The sequence below is a fragment of the Pezoporus wallicus genome, unplaced genomic scaffold (genome assembly GCF_028554395.1).
Source record: "Pezoporus wallicus isolate ANWC-B61680 ecotype Strahan unplaced genomic scaffold, APGP_CSIRO_Pwel_v1 contig_4264, whole genome shotgun sequence".
Lineage (NCBI taxonomy): Eukaryota > Metazoa > Chordata > Aves > Psittaciformes > Psittacidae > Pezoporus > Pezoporus wallicus.
This window is the reverse complement of record NW_026637102.1, coordinates 1,243,098-1,251,495: the sequence shown is the minus strand read 5'-3', so window position 1 is coordinate 1,251,495 and position 8,398 is coordinate 1,243,098.

Genomic DNA, 8,398 nt, shown 5'->3' with positions numbered 1-8,398 from the left:
CTCCTTCCCTAGCATCACTCCACATTGTCCTCAGTGGCTGCAGTTAATCCATCCCTGTAACACAAAGCGAAGCAAAGCCTGCTTGCTCACCTCCACTCTGCCTGTGCTGTGTCTGAACAGCATCACCTCTAATTAGCGGTGCTTAATGAAAAACAAGGGAGCCGGATGGGTGTATGCACGTGCTTATGTGTCTGCCTGGGTGTCAAGGAAAGAAAGCTTTGTTTGAAAGATGTCCTGGAGTCAGGAAGATGACCTGGAGGAAAATGTCTCCCCAGGCTGATGGAAAGAGAGAGGTTTGCAGTCGCTGTTCCCTGCCAAGGGACTTCAGTCTGGTCCAGAGCAGCTATTTCACACTGTTGGGAGAGACTGTTGGTACGGTTCATGCCAGGGTCTGCTGGAAATACGCTGCACGCTCAACACAGCCAGGTTGGCTCCTTTCACCCCAGGACAGTTTCCAGCACTGGGGGTGCATAGCGTGGCTTCTTGGTGCTGGGCTGATGCAGATTGCAAATAAAAACCGCCAAATAGCAAAAATTATCTCTAAGGGCCTCCAGACCATAACATGAGGCTCAGGGGAGCCCAGCAGAATGTGGTCGAGTCCCATTTAGGCAGAGGCAAACTAACCTGCACTCGTTTCCCCAAAGGGCTGGGCTCCCTCCAGTCCACAAAGACAGAATTGCCACTCATCCTGCCTCTCCCCACGCTGAGGATAACCAGCTCAGAGTCCGGGCACAGTGGCTACACTCAATGCACCCGTGCACAGGGCAAGGGTGAAACCAGGAGGAGATGGGGATGCACCAGTCTGCACCAGGGTCAGCCCAGGGCTGGAGGGGTTTTGCCGCCTCTGAGCTGGATGAGAGCCTAGGGATGGCTGTCATGGGGAGAAATGCTTTTAGCAGCCCTAGCCACAGAGGGAAAAGGAGGTGTTTGGTAGCAGAAGAAAAGCTGATGGTGGAAAAAGCTTGGGGAAGCGATAGATTTTTACAGCCCAGCCAGTGAATCAGTCTCATTGCTGCGGTCACTTTGAAATGGATCAGCAGAAATAAAGTGGGTTTAAATCTATAGGAGCTTGGGGAAGCCTGGGCAGTAAAACGAAACTGGCAGTGTGATGACTTGTTTGTGAGCCAGTTGGGGTGCAGCATGCTAGCATGCCTTGGCTGGGAAATCCATCAAAATTCTGCTCCATGGCATGTCTAGCACACAGCAGAGCGATGTTATGCCCCATGCACTGATGCCCAGCAGAGCAGACAACATCCCAGCATAGCCTGCACCATAATGTTTCAGTCCCCCACATCTTCCTGCCTTCCTCAGAGACCATAAGAACTAGGAGCAGCCCAAGAAGAGGAGTGCAAACATGCAGCAGTGAGTGGTAGGGAAAAGGGAGACATCAGGTGGCAGTAACCAACAGAGAAGATTGACTTAACGGGATCAGCCATCATTTTGTTCTTATTATCAGCACCTTGGGAGTGCAGCTTCTCTAATTAATTCCTTTGGTCTCTAGACCAAAGAAGCATGCAGCTAGAGCATGCAGCTGAGGTCTGTGTCCCATCAGTGACTGTTGCGCTAGTGCTTGTGGGTTGAGGCAGATAGGGAAGCACGGAAGTCATTATAGGGTCAGTCAGTACCAGGTATCTCTCTACAAATCTTTTGTTAAGCAGTTTGCTTCTCCTTTGGAGGAGAAAAAGGGCTTAATGGGATTTAATTACTCAGGAGTGAGGATTTTTCTTCTGATGTTGTCATGGGGAGTTTTTTGTTAGTTTTTGGATTGTTTTGCAATCCATTTGTGATGTTATTCAGTTCAAGTTATGGTGGGCTGGGAGTAGCTGTTTCCAGAAGAGCTTTTCTTAATCCTTCTTGGGAAAGACCTCTTCCACAAGGCACTAGCACCTTCAAAATATGGGTGTGCATTTTGAAAGTGTTCAATTGTAAAGTGGAATTTTCTTCCTGGCTGCGTAAGTACCCGGTGTGCTGAAATCCAGTCAAGCCTGGGTTTCCTCTGCCATTGTGTAGCCACTGATTCACTGGCTCAAGGGAAAAAGTGTTTCTCTTGGTCTCTGCTGATGGTTCACTGGGTTTTTAATGTGAAGTGGGAAGAAATGAAGGGCTCAGTTTATGCTTTTGGTATCACTCAGCATTTTATGTGCCTTTGGTAAAGTTGTGATTGTTATCAAGGCTATCAAAATCTCCAGGGTCTGAAAATCAAGGTGAAAGTTTGCTTTCATGGATTATTTCCATTCACTTTTCTTCTGGCTCTGCTAAAAATAACACAGGAATAGCTTTCTTTGAACTTTCCTATTCCCTCCTGGCTGGAATGGAGAAGGTCAGGAGGATGAAAGTGAAAAAAGAGTAGGGGGGAAGGAGTCATGGCATACTCTTTGCATATACGGGTTTAGGTGAGATTGCTGTTTTGTTTGTTTTTTTTTTCTTTGATCTAAACCTGATTAGCTTTCTTCCTGCTTTTCTTTCCTTCTGCCAATGCAATTGTGAAGACTGGGTGTTTCAGTCCTTCTGGAGCAGAAAACTTGCCACTTTTAACCATTTCCTTTTGAAAGTTCATTAGAAACATCCCCAAATCTAGAGGATGGTCAGATAATATTGCGCCCCTATATTGTAGAACTTCTATCCAACATCTTGGGATGATGTTAAGTTACACATCTTGTGTGAGGATAACTGACTTGCTTTCCCTTGCAATGGCTATGGGTTTTGTTAATTATCAGATTGCTGCCTAAATTTGCTGCCACATTTTAGTCTGAAGTGTTTCCATATGATCTAACAGGAGATAATGGTACCACAGGAGATGGTCAAGGTGTTATCTCAAGGTCCATGTCAAGGAGAGAACTCCCTAATGCCACTCAGAAATGAAAGAATAGTGGAAAAAGGGAAAAATAAGAAGCCTGGTGCTAACCACAAGTGTAAAGGGATTGCATCTGAGAAATCCTCATATGGCAGAGATTTCAGCTTGTTACTGAACTACTTCAGTCAGCTGCAGGTTTCTGAACTGTGATATTTTTCAAGCCAGGGGATAATATGATGTTGTTTTCTTCAGCTGTTCATTAGTGGTGTAAATAACAATGGATCATCAGGTATCCTTTACCACCCATAAGCTCATGCTGCTTTTAATATCCTTTCTTAAAAAAGGAAGATGGACAGTCCAGTGTCACTCTTGAGAGAAGGAGCCTTTGCAAGACAGATGTTTGTTCTTGACCCTGGCCACCATAAAAGCTCCACTCAGTCTCATTATTCTTTCCTGCCCACTTCACTTCAGGGACAGGTCACTCCTCTGCAAGGAGATAAGGTGAAGGGTCTGTCCTGGCTGCCACTTCCGAGGGGACTTCGCTTTCTCCTGTGAGTCAGCCTCTGATGGATGCCTTCCTGCCCACAGGAGCAAAGGGAAAGTTGTTTCCTCATCTGTGGCTTTTCCAACAGTTCCCTTTTCACCTTTTCCTGTCTATTCTCTTTATAACTTGATATTGTAATCCAAGCCTAAAAAGCTGCCTTTGCCTTTCCCTGCTGCCCTTCACAGCTGCTGCCAGCTGCAGTAGGAGATCACACTGAAACACAGCCTGCGCAGGAATTTCTGCTGTGGCTTGGCTAATGAGAGCCTAACTGTATCACCTGAATGCACCTTGGGTTAATTAGAGGTGGAAGCAGCCTTTTATTTTCAGTTGAAACACATTCCCTGCGGTTTTGCTGCTTGCCCTGAGCTGACACAGCAGCACTGCACACGGAAGCAAACGGTCTGCGGGAACTTGCATGGGATCTCAGCTGTCTTTCACCCAAATTTCTGTTTCTGGGGTGCTCCAGGGGCACCCAAAGACCCGTATCCCCACATAGAAGAGGTGCCCCCACAATAAATTGGTGGCAGGTTGGCCCCTGTGGAGTCAAGACAGCCCTGCTGGTCCCATGGGGAAGAGGTCATGGAGGCTCCCTTGGATTGGTGGCACTAGCAAGTTCCACTAGCTTCTTTGGTCATGGGTTATTGGTACTATTTTCAGTAGGGGAGGCATTTGATTCTCCAAAGCTTGAGATGCAAAACCCTAACTTGGTGCAGGATTTGCTGGAAAAGACATTACAGGCTATTTCCAGCTTTCTAAAGGGGGCAAAGCCAGAGTTTTCCCCACTGTTCCTGCACTGGTGTAAATGGTGCAAGGATCAATCAGGTCCTGCAGAGATCAGATGCGTAAGACAAGAGGGTCATTAAAGATGACAGAAATGATCCCAGGAGAGACTGGAAGAAACCTACATGGTCCTGAGACAATGGTAAACCCTTCAGCCACAGTGCCCTGGAAGGCACCAGGACATAAACGAGCACAGAACCAGCACTGTGGGAGAACACCCCAAATCAGCCTGGGGTATCAGGTGGGATGCCTGGGGACTAGCAGCCACCTGAGGGACCAGTTGAGGCAATGCCAGGTGCCAGTCACAGTTGCAGGGACAATGGCCAGATGAGAAAGCTGTGGGCCTCTTTCAGCAGTCTCACCCTATTTCACTTAGGGAATTAAATAATACTGTATTTATTAAAATTTGTTGTGCCATGCCATGCACTGGAAGCAACAGATACATAGCAGCTCAGGTAGACCTTAAAAAAGACAAACAAAAGCAAAGGAGGAAATACATATATTTATATGTGCATATACATACAGTCCATCAGCTCCAGAGAGAAAGGGAAGACGACCAACAGCACACCTGTCAGGTAACATAAAGGTAATGTGACACTGCATCTTGGGGGGACGAAGCATTGCCATGGTGAAGCTGCAGGTGAAGCTGCAACTGTACAGTATGCTCCCAAAGATGAGAACCAGGCAGGCCCTTACAGGAGACACAGACATCAGCGGAGCAGGGGGCCAGACCACTTGGCCCCTTATCTCTCAGTAACTCAGTACCACTTATTTATAAAAGCATATTAGGGCAGAAGTTGATGTCCGTGCCTCTTTCCCATGGATGCAAAAGTGAGTTTAGAGCAGCATTGACCAGATCTTGTCTAGCTGCTCCTCTTGCTGCTTCTGCTGGCAGGGCTCTGCTGTTGTTTCCCAGTTGTCCGATGGGGCTCTTCCAGGTTTCTTTGGATGGGTTTGCAATGACACAAGAGAAGCTTGGGTTGTATAAGGGGGTTAGAAGAAAGGCAATAAAATGAAATAGCATCATCTTGTGATACAGTGATTTACTTTATTCTTAGACAAGGAAACATTATCTTCAGAATGATTTTTTTTTATGTCATTCTGGAGTGCAGGAGAGTTCTTTTATATTTACACATTTTCTTCTCGTCTCCTAAGCAACATGCTGGCAGGCATACGATGAACTGTGGCTCTGATCCAGAAGCACGTGGTTATACCATGAGTATGTAAAGTAATCCACAGGCATTGGTGGGTTTGCTAAAGGCTTGGTGTTAAGGATGGGCTTAAGTGGGTGTTCAGACTGAGATCCTATTCATGGCACAGAAGTGGTCACTGAGCATCTTGTGCTAGCCATCGCTAGCTCATGGATCATCTCATGTGCTCACTCCAGCTGTTTATTATTCCTTATTGGTAGTGTGTGACTGATCACTGAAATTATCCACTGTTGCTTCTGCACTGATTAGATTCCTGCAATTTTGGAAGAAGTGGGATAATAAATAACAAATTATGAGGAGTGAATAACAAGTGCCTCTGTTTGTCCTGAGGTGTCCTTCTTTGCATGCTGAAATGGGGATTTATCCGCTGTTGCTCTCCTCTGCCCACTATTTTTTTATTAGTGCGATGAGTTTAGGTGTCTTTTTCCCCAGCAACAATTTAGGTTTTGCTGAAGCAAAGAGCTCTTTGCAACCAGAACGTGCATTAGCCAGGGAGCTGGCAGAATTTGGCCAACTCTGAATCCAATGAAAAATCTTTAACAAAAGGAGAAGGGGAAAAAATACAAAGCTGGGGGGGGGGGAAGAACCCAACTCTAATGCTTTTTGTTCCAGCAGCTTTCTGCCACCAGTTAAATAGAGGATCAAATATGATCAGCCAGGTAGAAAAATGAAATAAAGACTGGGTTTGCTTGAGGTTATTGCTTTCTTTGGCTGCATTTTTCTCCTGGAGCACGTGGACTGCCACTGCTGACATAGTACTGGCCATGTCAGCAAAAGCTAGGAATATTTATATATTTATTTTCTCATCTGGTGCTCTCTGCTTGCTGCTGTCAGCTGCTCAGAGTCACCTTCCTGCATCACCTCTGCTTCGGTGTTCTTTGAAAGTTGGCAATAAATCTAAAGCTCTTCTACGGCTTTGTTGGAACGCTGTGGAAAAGTGGCAGTAAAGGTAAAGTCGACTAGGCGGGGAGACAAATTGCCTTCACCTGCCCATCAAAAGAAACATCTCTTCTCTGCATGGATGGGAAAGGTATTCCACACACCCCACACCCCCCCATTTCTCCCGTTTTTTCCTCCTCTGTGCTGGCTGCTGTCTTCAAAGAGAAGGTAGATTCCTGCAGAGAGATCCTTGCACCTTGTGAAGCATGCTGCTGGTCCCCACAATTCCAGCAGGAGCTTTGCTGTCAGCATGCGACAAGGCCAGGATGCCATGCTTAGGGTTTTGTTGTGGCTGCAGCCAGATGTGCCTTTCTACTGCTGTCTGCAGCACTAAGCACAGCACATGTGTTTGCAAGGGCAAGGCTAGAGGTAGCAGTAATGCTCGTGCAAGCAGCTCCATGAAAGGAAAAGCCATCCCCAGCATCTTTTCTATCAGGAGTGAGTTAAAGTGCTTGCAAAACCAGTCTCTTGCTTTTGGCTCTGTGCACTATAGCAGCATTGCAGGCTCTTTCTCCCTCTTATTTTGTGTTTTTTTTTCTTATTATTTTCCCTAAGGACTTTTGCTTTTGAAATATTCTGTTGATTTTTTGATCTCCTCTGCTTTTGAAAAGGCCGCCAGAAAGGTCTTGTCAGCAATTTAATGGGAAGATAAAAGAAGAAGGGGATTGTTAACAGAGGGATAGTGCCTGACATCTGGACAGGGCTAACGTGTGATAAAACAGGAGGCTTGTAGGCAAATCTGCTGTGCTTGATCTCTTGCCAAGGCAAGGTTTGGACCCAATGGCTTTAAAGCATGCCCGTGTGGATGGAGCCTGAGTTGCCCAAATCCCTGGCGATGCCTGCAGATCAGGTATGAAGAGGCCTGGGGTCCCTGCTCAGATGCTCACTGAAGTTAAAAGTCTTTCAGTTGACTTCAAAGGGATCTAAGCCCAGATTATCTACTCTGACCATTTTGACTGGGGGAGATAAAAAAAAATAAATGAAAAAGAAGCTGCTGCTTCAAACTTGGATTCCCAGGAGATGGAGGATGCTTGTAGGATGTGAAGTTAGCAGCCAGGGGTTTGGGGGTGCTGATGTCCTTCCCAAAGGCTTTGTGCCATGCCGAGCTCCTAGGCGATCCACCCAAACCTCCATGTGGAGGTGGTTGGAGCAGTCACTGGGAAGAGCAATTACTGGCTTGTCAGTTATTTAGTTTGTGAATTATTTGGTTAATCTTGGTGCTTTTTCATTCTTCTAATGACTTAGAGCTGGAGTAACTGGTTTTCAATAAAAACCAGGAAAAAAAATCGGAGGATATGTATAGATGCTGGATTGAGACTCTTCAGGGGCTTCAAACACCCTTTGGCTCCAGTGGAATTAAGAGCTAGTGCTTTTATATATCGGTTTTGTGGGAGACTGCATCCACCACCTTGTCCCAACCTGTGCGCAGACCTGGGGGGCAGCTCAGGCTCAGTTTTGCCACTCAGGCCCCATTTCTGGTTTCTGCTGGCCTCCTCCAACAAGTTTTACACTGTGCCAGGTGGCAAAGCTCAGCATTTAGGAAGGACTTTTCCCATGAGTGCAGAAGTCCGTGCACAAAGAGAGGTTCAAGCAAAGAAACTGATGTTGAATGCACACTACACTCCTCTTTTTTGATCCATAGCTAGGAAACAAAAGACAAGTGTTTTGGTTTTGTTCTGTTTTTAAGGGCAGAGAAGGCAGCAGTGAGCCATGAAAATAATTTTGGCTGCTGCCTGTATCAGAGATAACTCTCCATAAGAGATGCTGGCTCAGATGCTTCTTTCTTTCCATCCACAGGTGAAAACAACTGTAAAACTTAAATCCAATATATAAAGGCAGAGAGGGAAATGTTTAGTTGTCCTGACTCTGTTGCAGGCTGATAAGCTTGGATTGATTTTCTGTACTGAAGTCTCCAGAGTGTACGTGTTGGTGTGTGTGCATGTACGTGCGTGAATGTTTCTTGCTCCTTGGGTATTTCTAGTTTCCCATTGAGTGGTGAGAACTCAATGCTTCCTCCAGAAAATGGTAATTTACAGCACAAGTGGGTTTTGGTATTTTTTTTTTTTGTTGTTGTTAGTTTGGATTTTGCTTGTTTGTTTGTTTACTTGTTTGTTTTCTCCTCCTTTTCCT